The sequence below is a fragment of the Pteropus medius genome, unplaced genomic scaffold (genome assembly GCF_902729225.1).
Source record: "Pteropus medius unplaced genomic scaffold, Ma_sr-lr_union100, whole genome shotgun sequence".
Lineage (NCBI taxonomy): Eukaryota > Metazoa > Chordata > Mammalia > Chiroptera > Pteropodidae > Pteropus > Pteropus medius.
In genome coordinates, this window is record NW_024351730.1 from 36,747,421 (window position 1) to 36,764,030 (window position 16,610).

A 16,610-nucleotide genomic window follows, 5' to 3' on the forward strand; every position below is an offset into this window, starting at 1 on the left:
ACCTCAATAGAAAACTTCAAACAGTCTACTACTACTACTCTGAATGTGCCCGATCCCGTCTGATCTCGGAAACTAAGCAGGGTCGGGCCTGGTTAGTACTTGGATGGGATACCACCTGGGAAACCAGGTGCTGTAGGCTAAAAACAAAAACAAAAACAAAAACAAAAACAAAAAACCTGAAACAATAAAATGCATAGAAGAAAATATAGGAACTAAACTCAAGGACTTTGGACTTAAAGAAGATTTTATGAATTCGACCTCAAAAGCTAGGGAAATAAAAGTGAAAAAAAATGAATGGGACTACATCAAACTAAAAAGCTTTTGCTCAGCAAAAGAAATCATCAATAAGGTAAAGAGACAACCATTCAAATGGGAAAATATATTTGTAAGCAATGCCTCCAATAAGGGCCTATATCCAAAATATACAAAGAACTCATACAACTCAATAACAACAAAAAAATAAACTATCCCTTCAAAAACTGGGCAGAGGACCTGAACAGACACTTCTCCATAGAGGACATACACATGGCCAACAAATATTCGAAAAGATGCTCATCATTGCTAGTTATTAGGGAAATGCAAATTAAAACCGTAATGAGTTACCATCTCACACCTGTTAGAATAGCTATAATCAACTGGACAAGTAATAACAAATGTTGGAGAGGATGAGGAGAAAAAGTAAACCTCATATACTGTGGTGGGACTGCAAATTGGTACAGCCACTATGGAAAACACTATGGAGGTTCCTCAAATAACTAAGAATTGCTCTACCATATGATCCAGCAATCCCTCTACTGGGTATTTACCCCAAAGACTTGAAAACTTATATCCGAAAAGATATTTGCACACCGATGTTCATAGCAGCGTTATTCATGGTGGCCAGGACACGGAAGCAACTGAATTGTCCTACAATAGATGATTGGCTAAAGAAGCTGTCGTATATATATAAAATGGAATATTAGCCATAAGAGGAGATGAAATACTGCCATTTGTGACATCATGGATGGATCTTGAGATAATCATTCTAAGTGAAATAAGCCAGACAGAAATAGTTGAAAATCAGATGATATCACTTATATGTGGAATATAAACCTAAAAGTAACAAATGAAGAGGACGAACAAATAGAGACTCATGGACATGGACTATAGACTAGTGCTTACCAGAGGGTAGGGTGTGTAGGAGGAGGGGGTAGGTATGCAGGGGTAAAAGGAGTCAAATATAGGGGGGTAGGGGGAGGGTGAAGTAGGTAAAGGGGATCAAATATATGGTAGCTGAAGGGAATTGGCCTTTGGGTGGTGAAAACCCAATAGAATATACAGATGTCAAATTATAATGTACACCTGCAAATTATATAATTGTATTAACCAATGTTACCCCAATAAACTTAATTTTTAAAAAGAAAAAAATTATATGGCATAAGTCCTAATATCTACATTAAGTAGTTTGCCCAGATACTACAAACATATATCATATATAACATGCATATTAAGTTTTTCTACTTATTTCTACTTTCTAGTTATGGAGGTGGTTTAGATTTTGATCTTATGGAACTTCCTACAGAACTCAGACAAGGAGTAGCATGTTAAGTATCTATCAAGCTAGTTGACATATGCTTGTGTTTTTTTTTAAAGGGTGCAGTAAAAGATATTTTTAAAGTAAAACATTTATCCAGGTATACTGGTCATCTTTTCTAGCCAAAAACTCCAAAGATTTTAAAATGAGGAACTTCCCATATATTCTCTAAATGTCTTTTTCCTAAGAAGTCACATACTTTCAGAATAGATGATTATACAACTATGTCCTATAAAACAATAGATTCTACATGAATATTTGTGGTAATATATACTTTTTCTCCAAGAAATGCATAAAACCTAAACTTATACTTTTGTTTCCTAAATTTTATTCTTTCCTCATCTCTGATATTCACTTTCTATAGAATGTCTTTGCCATTTTTTTTCATATTGATATATTTAAAGTTAAATTAAATTATATCAAACCCCAACTAAGTGTTCCTCTCTTCTTTAGGTGCTTTATGTACGATATCTGATTGTATCTAGTTTTTAATCTCACAGAAGCTTTGGACTGATTGCGTGTGGTGTTTTTGTTATTGTTATTATTTTGTGGTTTCTTTTCTGTGTTTTTAATTATTGTGTAAATTTGCCATATTATCATAGTATGGACTGGTGTTAATCATTTCATCTTCAGTATGTTAGAGCAGATTTGAGACAGTGATTATTTTTTAAGGGGATACACTGTCATGCTAAAATTAGCAGAGAATGTGCTGATATTATTCCTAAGAAAGATCTTTATCATCTTAAAAGTGTGTAATCCAGCTCTCTTTTTTTTTTCTACCATACCACTGAGATTTTATGTTACACTTTATAAAGCTGAAATTTTTGTGTATTGTGGCAATCTCTGTGCAGATAGAATGTGTATTTGAAGTATTACAAAATATTTAAAATTTTTATGTATTCAAGTAGTAATAAGTATTACTCTAACACATAGTATTTAATTTTTGATCATGTACTTCCTTTAGGAAACAGATTTTTGTTTTCTCTCAGGAAAGGTCAATAAATAGCAATATACAATTACAACTCATAAAAATTGCATCACTAAATAAAAGTGTGATTATGGCTGATGTCAAAGACTGCAAATGCCAACCTATCTCAGTCTGGCAGGGAGCAGGCTTGAACTTTGGCAGAATTCTTGACCATTCTTATAACCAAGTCTGCTACTGGGAATAAATAGTGGGGACAGTCAACTTTGTTTCACTTCACGTCATTGTTTTAAAATATGATAAATTAGAAAGGGCGTGGCTATTTTTTCCCCCCAACAACCCTTTGCTGGAAGCAAAAACAGATTTTGGGTTCAAGAATAAAGGTAAAGTTTTCAATTTGTGCTAAAGATCACCATTCAACACCAAAATAGTTTTGTTCTTGTTTTCTGAAAACTCAAGAAATAGAATTTAGAATTGGGCAAGGATAAAGAAAATGGCTTGCTAGTACTTACAGAGATTATTTCCTATAATTTGTAATTTAAGGGAATCCCCAACCAAAATATATTATTAAAACAGTTTTTTCTTGTAATTTGTGTTAAATTATTATATTATCTTGCTTAAAAAGTAAAATATGTAAATGCCTACCCATAGGATACTCCCAAATCATTCTTAATGTATCACTGAAGTCTTACAAATAGTAAAACTGCCAGCGCCTGTTGTGTAGATACATATAGCTGTATGTCATGATGTCTGATAAAGCTCTCCTTTATATTAGGACCATAACGACCAGAAAAAAAATGGATGCATCCTATTTTAAGGGACACAATTTTCTCTGGTTCAAATTTGAACAGATTTTAATCTCAATTTCCATAGAAATTCATGCTTATATGACATAGAAGTAAATTTATAGCATTAGAAAATAAACCATGTAATAAATTGCTTGCAAAAATACCTTCATGTTTTATAATAGCTATCAATTGTTAATGGCTATTATTAAATGTTTCTTGAGGATACCTTTACAATGAAGGTCAAACAATGGTTCGATATATACTAACTAGTTACTATAAAGTTTTCAGTTAAAACTAATATTATTTCAGTTTTCTAATTCTGTCTCATAATTCAAGGTCAGAAAATTATCAATCTAGATATCATAAATTATTCTCTCAAAGCAAAGTTTGTGCCATCAGCTACTTTCTTTAAGGCTTCTGGTTTGTGCCATTAATTGTAAACCTACGCCCCTAAAGAAGCCCTCACTTGAATTGTTAATGTATATTTAAGTGCACATATAGATACATTTTCACTGAGTTTAAGTACACAGAATAAATTCTACTATCACAGAGTTTTGTCTGAAAATTTTAAATCACAACATTTATTGAATGATTTAACTTAATTAGGTCCTACTTTTAATCATTCAGATAAAACAGCAACAAAAAAACCTCCAATTTCTGCTGAGAAGTTTAACCAGTCTCAACTTTGAGATCAATGGTGAAATCAAGGGACGCAGACAAATCTTTATTCGAACATGCGATACCCAGTCCGGTTCATTGAAACTATAAACAGTGGTTTACGCAAATGAGTCAAAGATCACTCCTCATTTATTATTTCCATCCTGATTTTTTTCCCCTTTTTATGCCTGTTCTCTGACAGCTTTTTGCATAAAGATCCTTACATCAAAAAGTCAAAAATACTGGATTTAAGCCTCCCATTGCTACTAACTTTAAGAAGAATTTAACTCCCAGCTGTCTGCCTTTTTTCCATGGTGATAAGGGGAATACTGGAAGTTAGATTCATTGATGTTTAAGGATTCTGCTGGTTCCAGTCTCCATCTTAGAGTTTTATCTTACTGCCTCTATATGTTTCTTTGTTTTTCTTTTTCCTTTTATATTAAAAACCCGGTTGCTCCTTTCCTCTACTTCTCTAACATTGCAATGCTTCCTTTCTCTCCCCTTCTCCCGTATTTATATGATAAATCATTTTGTGAGTCATCTCCATCCCATTCTCAAACATTCATAAAATATCTTTTCTTAAATTGTAGAGTACATGAATTACCTCTCATCTCCATCATCCCTTTCTATCTTCTTATATAGTTTATAATCTGTCATGAACAAAGTAATAATCAGAACTGTCATAACGAGACCAAAGGAATGAGAAAGATAGTGGAAATGACATAGCTCTGGATGAAACTGCTTTCATTGTGCCCTCTCTGTTAGCAACTTAGCCTCACAGTATTCTAAAGAGGCTTTTTTTTACTACATTCTCTTTCCTGTCCTAACCCCAATTCGAACAAAGACTTCAGATCATCTCATTTCAGTTAGGAGAAAGATTGTTCTCTTTAATGTTAGACATAAAGCTGTAGCTTTTCATACCAGAAGGATTTTATGTAGTAGATATATTAACTTTTGCTCTACTCACTTTAGCACAGTCTAGGTGAATTAGAAAAATATATTTAACTACTTTCTTCTGATGACAAAACAATACAACGTCTACTAACTCTGTGTGTAAGTTTTAAGAATGTCAAAACTCCTCAAAAAATATATCACATTTATTCAACTATTTTATAACATGTGGCAGGCTCCAAGGAATCAAAAATAAAAAAGACAAGTTTATTGATCTCAAAGAGCTTACAATCTTGTAGGTGAGCTAGAAACCTAAGAACAAAAATGTTAAAATGATGGATGTATTTCAAAATAGGAGTATGTATAAAACATAGCAAGTATAGAAAAGTACCTGATTCTCATAGGAGGTTAAGGGAAGTGCTTCACAGATATAAACTCTTGTGGACAGTTTTGAAAAGTAAGAATATATGTCAGAAAAGGAGTGAAGAGGGAGGTGGAGGAAGTTTCAGGCAGAGAGAACATAAGCGACAAGACAGTATTAATATCGAAACTTTAATTCATGGGATTTCATAAAAGCCAAAATGGAAAATACCGTTTTTAGTACAAGATATGATTTCACTGGATTGCTTAATTTGTTTGCCTATTAGTATTTTGAAGCTTCTTTAAAAAATTACATAGAGTTATAATTTACTAGCAGTAAGAAAAAAACCTAGTAGGGATATGAATGATGTGGCATTTTCATTGTAGTTTCATCAAAGTTTTCATTGAGGTAGAGCTTACATTCCTCTAATTGGATACTTTCTTTAAAAAGTATTAAATATTTCTTAGCAGTTTATAAAGCATATAATCTTGTTTGTTTGAAAATCCTGTTTGACATATCCTTCTGTTTAGTGTTGGTATTAAATTAGATGCCAGTAAAATAAATAGTGAAATTGTGAGATGTTAATATAGTGGTCAGTTCAGTTTTCTACCCATTTCCACTAATGTGAAAAGTATCTAACATATTTGCATAAATCTTGACTTGTAAATCTGATAATAAACAAAATTGCAAATTTCATTAATATTCATCTATATGGCAATAAACAATGTAGACAAAAGAAAGATCCTATATAGGCAAAGGTTGACATTCACACAAAACCCTTTTGTATTATTTTTATCATTTAGATTTTCATTGCCTTCAAACATTTTTGTACGGATTTCAACTTATTTTCTTTTTTAAATAATTGGTCCTATATTTATTTTCTTATTATTTTTCAGATTTTGCTTATATTAACTTTTTCCTACATTTTAATCCCATCTTCAACCCTTTTTTTTCCTGTACAACTTATTTTTCTGTTAAACAAATTAAACTGTTCAGCTTTTAAAATTCATTTTTCATTCTCTATATTGTTACTATCTATGAAACTAGGCTTAAAATTGGCACAAATTTTTATCTCAAATAAGTGATATTTTGGAAGCCCGTTAAGTGTAGTATGCCTTGGAAATGACTGATATGGCAAGATTATATTAAAACTGTATTAATGATGGAAATGTAAATTTACCTACGAGTATTTGCATAAATCTTGAGACAAAGAAAGGAAAAGCTAGATTATCAATACTATATGTATATGAGATATTGTCATGAATCCAGACTCTGTTAGCAATTATCCATACTAAGAGATACGTTAATTTATCCACCCAATGCAAACCTAATTATAGTACTATACAAACATTGTATCAAGTTCTGGAGATACAAATAAAAATAATGTTATTTAACATTTATTGAGTGCTTGTTATATATTATCAAGTTCAGGGCTTTCGTCATTGGCTATTATAATCCTTCAATAATCATCGTGAACAGGTGTTGTTGTTAGCCAAATTATTTAGATGAGAATATTAAAACTAAGAGAAATTAAATAACTCTTCCAAGGTCACTCAGCTAGTAGAAAGTTGCAGCACAGGTACTGGATCCTAGTTCTATCAAAGCCCATGCCCACTACCTAATGTAGTTTAGAAACTTCACTTGCTAAAAACCTTTGGTCATTATGAAGGTATATTTACTCATTAGGAAAATTTCTAATCGAAGAGACTTCTCCTTGAATATATTTTCTTTAATTTCAAGTTATTTTGTATTCTATTTTGGAAAACAGAAAAGAACAAAAATTTTGTTTTTCATTATAAGATAACATCTACTTCCTGTATTGGAGCAATCCAGTGAGGAGAGTTATAGTAATTGATACTGGATCAGGAGAAGAGTTAAAGCAAAAACATACAAACAAACAAACAAACAAACAATAAAACCAAACTAATGAAACAATCAAAACCCCAAACCACAACAAAAATACAAGGTTTTGGAAAATAATACTAAATTCATCAGCTTTAAGGTCCCCATACTTTATTATTTTTTTGAACGCATGAATGATTAGAGTTAATGAGAGATCTTTGGAGATAATAAAACAAACCTGAGGAGACTTAAGCCACAGAGAAAGGTTAATTACTCTCTGAATTATTTTCACAATAATGAAGGTTCATATTCCTTAGTATATTAAGACAAAAATTTGAAAGTACAGTTATATAAATAAATTAAGGACACACTGATGCCCTTAGTCTCGGAGATAATCATTATATATACACAAAATCTTTATAGTATATCCCAAACTTTGCTGAAAGCACAAATGAGTTATAGATATATTAAAATTTTGTTTAGAAAGCATTTATGAAAACATTCCAAATTTTTTAACCCAAATAAAGGAATGGAAATAGATATTCTCACACTGATATTTCTAGTTTCCAGCTAAGTTTCCTAAACTATAATTGAATGTGGAATTTGAATTTGGGAGACAATTTCCCCAGAATACTAAATTTCTCAGTTTTTTATCAGCTAAATGTTGAAAACCCTCTAATTAAATTTCTAAAAGGACTTAAGATAGTCAGAGAGAGGCAAATATTTTTCACTTTAATTTTAACCATAAATGGAAAGGGAACTCAAATATGGCTTAAAGTAATTCAAATTTCTGATTACAAAAATAATGCCAATTTGATTTAAAAATAATACCAATCACTAATCAGTAAACTGACGCAGATCAATGGAACAGAATAGAGGCCAACACTATGCCTACACATATACAATATAATCAATAGTTTATAACAAAGTAGCCTAGAATATACAGTGGGGGAAGAGACAGTCTCTTTAATAAATGATGTTTGAAAAATTGGACAGCCACATGTGTAAGAATGAAGCTGAAACACTGCCTTAGAGCATGCACAAGACCTGAAACCATAACACTCCTGTAAGAAAACAGGGAGTAAGCTCCATGACATTGGTCTTGGCAGTGATTTTTTGGATCTGACACCAAAAGCAAAGGCACCATTTCAACAAGAATTGATGAAACACTTGCTCTACCACTGTTATCTTGCCCAGTGTAGGGTACATAAAAGCCAAAAAAATTCATGTATTTGTTCCAAAAAAAATTCTATGACAGTATTGGAGTTATAAGATTAAGATGAAACTTAATGGACAAAAAAAACAGTTGTACCCTTTGAGTGATAGCTTAGCTACAGAATTTTAGCATTGCACGGTAATTTTATGTGTTGATAAATTTGTTTTCTATTTTAAAATTCCTTTAAGAAATCAATGTTTCTTTATATTAAACATAAGATATTAAACTTTTTGCAAATATTTTCTCATTTAATCATTACTACAACTCAATGTTATATATTCTTATATTATCCCTAGAGGACAAAACTATGGCATACCGGGATTATAGAACTTGTCCAAAATCAAAAAGCTAGTAAAATGTTATGTATATTGAAATAAAACTGTTATATGGTTCGATATCCTTAATACTTCATTAATTAATCTAATCGTGTTCACTGGTTAAAAATTATTAAAATAATAAAGTAATTTATTAATGGCAAATACAAATTTACATATATCTCTGAACTTATTAACATTATAACCATTAAGTAAAGAAAAAACACTTGATAGATATTTCTAAATACTATGGCATTTATAGCTATAGTTCTAAAAAGATTATATATTATGGTTTTACCTAATTACCAAATATGGATGTTTAAAATGATGAAATTATTAAAACATATCAATGAAGTTCATTTAGGAATGAAATATTGTTTTTCAGTCTCTAATTTATAAGGCTAATAAAATTGACATAATATATACAGTTGACTCTTAAACAATGCAGGGGTTAAGGGGGTCATTGCCCCATAGTCGAAAATCTTTTTATAATTTGACTCCACCGAAACTTAACAACTAGTAGTCTGCTGTTGACCAGAAGCCTTACCAACAACATAAATGATTAATTAACACATATTTTGTATGTTATATGTGTTATGTATTGTATTCTTACAATAAAGTATGCTAGAGAAAAGAAATATTATTAAGAAAATCATAAGGAAGAGAAAATACATTTACAGTATTTATTGAAAAAAATCCACCTATGCGTGGACCCACGTGGTTCAAACACATGTTGTCCAAGGGTCACCTGTACAGTTTTGAGGTGTAGGGAAGTCCAAAGCAGATTAAATAAAATGTGAAAATTTAAAACTCTCCAAAATGGAGGGGGTTCTGCAAATACAAGAATGACAATACTATTCTATTTGTCGGGGGTGAGGATAGACAGATGGGGATTGAATGTGTGTGCGTGTTTAGTATTATTAAATGTATAAAGATGTTCTTAAATAAATTAGGCATGGGAAAATATTTTTGTTGTAATGTAGCTACTTGGGCACTGGGAAAAAAATCTAAGAGTTTTGTTTTTTTTTTTAAACTATAATTGTTTTGCTTTGCTAATGTAGCACTTATTTTCCCATATGCAAAAATACTTAAGGTCTCAGTGGTTACCCTTATCTCAGTATCACTGCAGAGAGATTAGCAATCTGCATCTAAAATCAAGTCATTTAGTTTAGAATAAATGGACAGACACATCTTTGCAGTTAAAAGACACAGTTCTCAGTGACCCAGTTTTTGGCATATTACTGTCACGGTTCAGTCTAGGTTTTCCAAATACTGTTTCTGTGCTTACTGAGCCAGAGACAGCATTCTTGATTGTGTCAGTTTATCCTTGAATACCTTTAGTATGTGAATCCATGCATTCTACTCACCATTTATCACTCTAACCTTTTAAGGCAGATGAAACACAAATATAGAAGTATATTTTGGCTCTTCTATAGGGTCATCAATACCCTGGACTATATTTTGGTTTTAATATATATTGAAGTTTTTAGAAAGAAAAATGCTTTAAATTGCATTTTTGAAAGAAAATTGTTCTAAAATAAAATTTTAATTCGTTTAAAATTTTATATATATACACACATGATACACATACATACATGCCCTAAAATGCATGCTTTTTATAAGACTTACATCTTTTTAAGAATAAGACCAACCCTGAAAATAGTATATACTCACATTTTTGTTGACTTAATGACCACATAAGTAAATGAAGAAACTACCCTTGAAATTAATCAAAATTACATTTAAAAATTAATTGCATACTGTTTGATATCGTAGAATGATTTTCTCTATATTACTGCATTTATATTACCTTTGGTTTTCTTTACTACCAAGCTTTGATTTACACAGTTCCTTTTTCCCAGTGCTCTCCTTCTTCATCTTTGCTGCCTAAGCTAAACATATTACTGAAATATAAAATGTAACTTACTTTTTTACTGAAGAAGTTAGTGGCATTATACCTCCACCAAATGAATTTTCATATTTTAAGTTTATTCCTGAAGAAGCCTTGTTTGCTTGATTCCTATACAATTGCATTTTAATAGCATAACTTGAAGTTAATAAACTTGTTATAAATTTTAATTAGAGATTGCTTAACCTACTTTTAAAATGTTAAAGGCATACCTCATTTTATTACACTTCCCAGATGTTTTCATTTTTTTTACAAATTGAAGGTTTGTGGCAACCGTGTGTGGAGCAAGTCTTTTGGCACCACTTTCCATCTTCATGTCTCTGTGTCACATTTTGGTGATATTCACAACCTTTCAAACTTTTTCATTATTATTATATTTATTATATTGATCTATGATTAGTGATCACTATAGTGATTTAGTGATCACTATATCACTGTATCAGTGATCTTTGATGTTTTGAAACATAGACACAGACAACAGTATGGTGCTTACCAGAGGGAAAGGAGGGTGAAGCAGATTTAAAAAGGGTAAAGGGGTCAAATATATGGTGATGGAAAGAGATTTGACTTTGTGAGTGGTGATCACACAATGCACTATACAGGTGATGTATTATTGAATCGTATGCTTGAAACCTACATAGTTTTATTAACCAATGTTACCCCAATAAATTTGATGAAATTAAAAAAATTGTTTTGAGGCCTCATGAACCACCCCCATATAAGACAGCAAATTTAATTGATAAATGTTGTGTTCTAACTGTTCCATCGACCAGTCCTTCCTTTGTCTCTCTTCCTCTCTTTAGGCCTCTTTTTTCCGTGAGACATAACAATACTGAACAACAATAAATAACTCTACAATGGTCTCTGAGTGTTCAAGGAAACGAAGAGTCGCACATCTCTCACTTTAAGTCAAAAGCTAGAAATGATTAAAGCTTAGAAAGGCATGTCGATAGCCAGACATAGGCCAAAAGGTAGGCTTCTTGTGTCAAAAAGCAAAGTTATGAGTGCAAAGTAAAAGTTTTTGAAGAAAATTAAAAATGCTACTCCAGTGAACACTGGGATGATAAAAGTGAAACAGCTTTATGTTTTAGTGGTCTGGATAGAAGATCAAACCAGCTATAACATTCCTTTAAGCCAAAGCCTAATCCAGACGAAGGCCCTAATTCTCTTCTGTGATATGAAAGCTAAGAGAGGTGAAGCTGCGGAAGAAAAGTTTGAAGCTAGCAAAATTCAGTTCATGAGACTTAAGGAAAGAAATCATCTCCATAACATAGATTCAAGGTACAGCAGCAAGTGCTGATGTAGAAGCTGTAGCAAGTTACCAGAAGATCTAGAAAGATAATTAATGAAGGTAGCCACACTAAACAACATATTTTCAATGTAGACAAAATAGCCTTATATTGTAAGAAGATGATGTCTAGGACTTTTATAGGTAGAAAATAGAAAGAAAGCAATGCATGGCTTTAGTGCTTCAAAGGACAGGCTGACTCTTGTAATGGGCTAATGCAGCAGTGACTTTAAGTTTAAGCCAGTGTTCATTTACCATTCTGAAAATCTAGGGCTCCTAAGAATTATGCTAACTCTACTCAATTTGTGCTCTATAAATGGAACAACAAAGCCTGAATGACAGTGCATCTGTTTGCAATATTGTTTACTGAATATTTTAAGCCCACAGTTGAGACCTACTGCTCGGAAAAAATAATGGCCATTGGGAACAAGTTCTTTAGGACCTGAGTTGTGAAAAGGAAAGTATGAAATAGTTTTAATGAGCATGCCTTGAGTATACTTCTATGACATTATTAAGTAGATGGCTTTTGTTGCACGCATTTTTAATATATATGTCTTACCCTGGTTTTTTCCTCATAGCTTATTATCCTATCTGCGAACATTCTCCTCCTTTTGTCCCCCACTACCAATTCAGTGTTCAGAATTTTTTGTCCACTTTTCTTTAACTCAAGGGTTTACTATTAATGATAATTCTGGATGGGAGCCCTCAAAGAAGCACTTCGTAGGAACGAAATTTTAGTCTTTAAGGTCCAAAAGAGACATATCAAAGGCTTCTTAAGATTTATCAACTTCCTTTGTTGAGCTGGCTTGCTTCAGAGTGTAGCTGCTTCTCTGAGAATCATCACATTGTCAGAACTTATTAAAAGAAGATAAATGTCTCATGTGAACCATTTGAAAAGACTACAATTCAGATATTGGTAGTTATTGATCAATGTTTATTTAACAGTGTGGTCATTTCAAAGGAAATGTAATAAAAGAAAACATTGTATCTAGCATGTAATTATGATACCAGATTAATGGACTTCTTTCGAGTTTGGTGTTTGCAAGTTAGAGAAAGAATTTTATGGTTATTAAGAAGTTAGGAAGTTCTATAGGCTCTGCTAGTTTCTTCTGAGTGAAAATGAATTTATTATACTATGGTCCAAGTATAATTCATAATTAAATTTAACCATTATATTACCAACTAGTAATATGGTTACATATTATATTATCAAATAGTAATATGGTAATATGGTTATATGGAGAAATGTCTAAGTTATCCAAAGAAAGTTTTAAAAAATATTTTTATTTGAAGTTTTTTTTTACTATATTAATCAGAAATATGTACCAAACATTTACAGTATCTTAAATATTGTGCTGTTTAATGTACACAAAAACAGTATAAAATAGATACTATGATAGTTCTCATTTTACCTATGGGAAAACAGGCACAGACACATTTTTTAATTTGTCTTATAAAGCTGAGATCATGGACAGGTTTTTGCTACAATAGGAACCTCATCATGTTATAGTTTTCTTTAAAAGAGTCAAACTTGGTGAATAAATTAGCTGTTGTCTAATCTTAATTGCTGAATCATAGCATAGTCATTAATTTTGTAAAATTCTTGATTATTATCTGTTCATTATATTTCTTTTGGCTATTGGCTCTTCTTTTGAGACTCCAATTTCATATATATTCGACAATTTGACATTGTCTCAGCTTTTGAATGCTCTGTTCAGCTTTTAATCTTTTTTTTTCTTTTTCTGTTGTAGTTTAGAGAACTTTTTTTTTTTAAACTAGCTTCATGTTATGTTCACTCTTCAACTGTATCTATTCTGTTGATGAACCCATTGCTGGAATTTTTAGTCTTTGATATCATGATTTTTATATTAGTTATTGTCTGAATACTACACTTTTAATAAAGGTACAATGTGACACAATCTGTGACCTAATTCATGTCAAAATTCTGCTTACATTCTTACAATTCTGTTTAGGATTGCAAGAGAACACAGGTCCCAACCACCAGCGAGAAAGGCTGAATAATTTACAAAATCGTAATTTTGTTTAACCCATCAAAGAGCTGAGGTCATAAGAATGAGTACAAATAAAACAGCATCCCTAACATGTCAATTTGAAATAGCTTGGAGAAGCCTCACAAGGAAATCAGCACTCACTCAAAGCTGTTTCCCTTGTTTCCATGGGGTGCCTTTGAGAAAGATTGGAGGTAAACAGAACACTGGGGAGAACCCATTCAGTGGTCCTGGCATGACTGAGATAATGACTGCTACTGAGGAACAGTTGTGAAATTCCATCTACTTCTCTAAACTCTTTCAAGAAGCAAACTCCTAACGTCACTGGGAGGTGGGAAACAAACTCACCCCTAGGAGCAAGGCAAAACCCCATTGTTTCTAAGGTCAAAATATATGCAAAGCCCATGTGCTTCTGGGGGAAAAGATAGGAAACCCTCTTTCCCCTTGGGACTCACTCAGAGACCCATTAATGCTGGGGAAGGATAGAAGAAAATTTCCTCTGCCCCAGAATGAGTAGTGAGAAATCAGTTTGGGCTCAGGAGTCTGTACTGTGAGCAAGCACAGGTCTGATAATCCTGGGGAAAAAGCCACAGATTACCTTCCACTCAAGAATAATTACAGATACAAGCAAAGTTTAACTTTATGGGGAGGAGAAATAGCAATGCTAAGAAAACTCCAGTCAAGAAGACTCAGGAACGCAGAGATCATCTTAAGACAGACCAAACTAGGACAACAGAGAACCCACCTACTTTACACCACAAGCCTACCTATATTACCTTTTCATAATGTTGTTGTGATGTTATATTAGCCATTGGGTATAAAGCACAGTGCCTTGGGCGGGTGAGGCCTCAAGAAATATTGCTACCAATAAAAATATTACAAATGGGAAAATTAATATGAAGTAAATATGGTTACTATGGCTACTACTGTTACTACAAACAGTAGTAATAAAAAATGGAGATTTAGGAGGTTTAGATTGTACTGTAGAGTCAATAACTGTATAACTTAAAAAAAAGATTATTTTAACTTTAAAACTCAACAGAAATAATTTATTTATTTTTCATGTGTGTCTGCCAAAATATATATTTTATTTAGTTCTCTGAAATTTCTCTAATTTGCATCCTTCTTACAAAAGATCTTTTGGGTATAGAAGGAATATGGGAAAAATAATATTAGCAAAAATCAATTTAAAAAAAGTATGATCCAGTAATTTAAACAGGATCTTGTTGAAGTCAGTGTCTTTGAGAGACTAATTCAATATTAAGTTTTCCCCATTTTTCCTTTGCTCCTCTCACAGTTGGCATTAGCAATATGAGGAAAAGGCTTAAATGACTTTGAGCATTCAGGAGAAAGGAGACCTTTCACCTTATTTCCCAGGCTATTCTTTGGGTGCTTACAAATAAACAAACAAACAAAAATATCTGGACTTTAGTAAGGAGAAACTCAAAAGGATTATTGCAATAAAGGTTGGATGACTTTTGTGACTGTTGCAGTATTGAAAATCTACCAGGGGATCTGCAAATGAACAAAAGGCAGCAGAACAGGCTTTCCTTTTGCAGGGGAGAATAAACAAAGCTAGAAATAACCAGGTGTGGGGAATCGGGATGAGCGATGGTGTGGTAGGACAGTTGATCTGGGAATATTTTTCCATGAGGTCAGCCAATTCTCTAGAGAGGCGGCAAAGGAGTTTTTTGGCATCGCAATCATCAAAAGTGGGTGAAGTTTCAGGGGCCTGGGGAAGGAGAGAAGCTTGACTACATTTTGTTCAAGTTATTGGGCATTTTGTCCAAATTGCTCACTGAGGAAAAGCAGTTCAGCTAATCATTTAGGAGACAAAGAATGAAAATTTGGAGAGTCTTTGTCTGGCCTTATGATAGGTAAAACAGGGGTTACCTGTGAATCATCTAAGTCATATAGGGAAGGGTGGTTTTTGCAGGCAGCCGTTTCTGAGAGCACAGAAGGGCTGAGGAATTGCATGACTGTTGCTGTTTTTTAGGAGCATAGGACTCTTAAAATTCAACATGTCACTACCAAGTGGAACTTTGCTGGCAAGCGCTGCCAATTTCCGCTAAACCTGCAGTCTCCTTTTTCTGAACTCAGTCAGGGAGAGACTGAGGTTAGATGGCTCAGTTTCCTGTTGCCAATGAGAGTTGGTGCTTAAGACTGCTGTGCGTCTATGCCAAAGGCTTACTTTGGCTCTTGTTCTAGATTGCCCTTTCCTCAGCAACAATGCTTCAGCCACAGAGAATTACAACTTGGGTCTGCCAATTCTCAACTCAGTATTACACACTAGGAAGGAACTGAAGGGTGCAAGCCAGGAGAGCTGGCTGCCTGACCATACTTATTTACTCTCTTAATTCCTTGTAAACAGAAGTTTTGGTGGTGAATCACTCTGTACTGTGACTTTTCCCAAAATCTGAATTTTAGAGTCGTGAACAGCCTCTTTTTTCCATTCTGTTTTTCCCCCAGTTTTATTGAGATATAATAGACACACAACAATGTATTATTAGCTTAAGGTATACAACAAAATGCTTTTATATATGTATATATTGTGAAATGATTTACCACAAAAAGTTAACATCATAATTTTTTAAAACATATTTTTCCCTACATGTTATTTAATACATCAAAATATATCAAAAGCATATCATTAAATCCACCCAAAGCACATTCAGATACTCATTAGTTAGTTAAAATCACAATTTTTTGAAAGTCTTTCTTAAAATTGTTAGTGCATTTTGGTTGGTACAGGTGAATATTTTTGTGTAACAGCAACACCAGCAAATAAAATCATATCATTGGGAGAGTGGAATTTTAAAAAATTAAACACTGATGAG

At 32.7% G+C, this 16,610-nt stretch overlaps 1 protein-coding gene and 1 pseudogene across 3 annotated transcripts in view; both read left to right on the plus strand.

The window, feature by feature from the left end:
* GRID2 (glutamate ionotropic receptor delta type subunit 2) overlaps positions 1-16,610 on the plus strand; it is a 1,244,525-nt gene that overhangs the window by 142,814 nt on the left and 1,085,101 nt on the right. The window lies entirely within an intron of this gene.
* Positions 24-139, plus strand: LOC120588387 (uncharacterized; annotated as a pseudogene).